The sequence below is a fragment of the Bison bison genome, unplaced genomic scaffold (assembly GCF_000754665.1).
Source record: "Bison bison bison isolate TAMUID 2011002044 unplaced genomic scaffold, Bison_UMD1.0 scf7180017864193, whole genome shotgun sequence".
Lineage (NCBI taxonomy): Eukaryota > Metazoa > Chordata > Mammalia > Artiodactyla > Bovidae > Bison > Bison bison.
Genome location: NW_011494765.1, coordinates 3,755,402 through 3,756,134, shown reverse-complemented (window position 1 = coordinate 3,756,134; position 733 = coordinate 3,755,402). Strand labels below are relative to the sequence as shown.

The window sequence follows — 733 nt, the reverse complement described above, 5'->3', positions numbered from 1 at the left end:
CACAGGCTCCTCGTGTCAACATCACGGGCGTGTATTTTTCTTTTTTTTTTTTTTTCAAGATTAAGCTGCTTACCAGAAGGGTTCAGAGGAGGCCTATTATATTTCATGAAAATGGAAACTCTAGGGCAGGTCAGATCGCAAGCTGGGTGGTTTTAAACTGGATCCAAGAAAAACACTTTTGCTTGAAGGACTCCGAGCTGGTGCCCAAACCAGGGCTGTCATGTTTATTAACTACTCAAGAGCAAACTTCTGCAGCAAGGATTTGAAAAAAATCCAGAAACAAGTCTACTGAGCCCGCAGACCAGGCCTGCACCGCTGAGGGGTGCAGGCACCGCCGGAGACAGGGCACAGGGGTGCCAGATGGGCCCTGCAAGGCCGTGCATGCCTCTCAAGGTGTGGGGTCTGGCCTTCAGGTCTGGCTAGTTCACTCATCCCTCTGTCACTAAAGACGGTTTGGGGGCCCAGCCTGGCCTTGGTTCCCTCTTGTGTACCGTGGGGTCTGGGTTGGCCTGCCGTGGGCGATGGACCCACAGCTGCCGGGCAGCTGCCTGCGTGAACAGGCCCAGCCCTGCCATTCAGACGCCTGTGACTCAGAGCAGAGAATGTGGTCATCACAGGATGCGGCAATGACAATGGGAAAGGGTTAGCAGCTTGCTTTCTGCTGAACGTTGTCAATGTTAAATAAAAAAGAGCAGAAATTAACAAGGTGAGCTTGGAAACCAGGAACATTTAC

The 733-nt window shown here is 51.8% G+C and overlaps 1 protein-coding gene across 3 annotated transcripts in view; it reads right to left on the bottom strand.

The window, feature by feature from the left end:
- The window catches only part of MVB12B (multivesicular body subunit 12B), a 193,686-nt gene that overhangs the window by 25,366 nt on the left and 167,587 nt on the right, over positions 1–733 (bottom strand). The window lies entirely within an intron of this gene.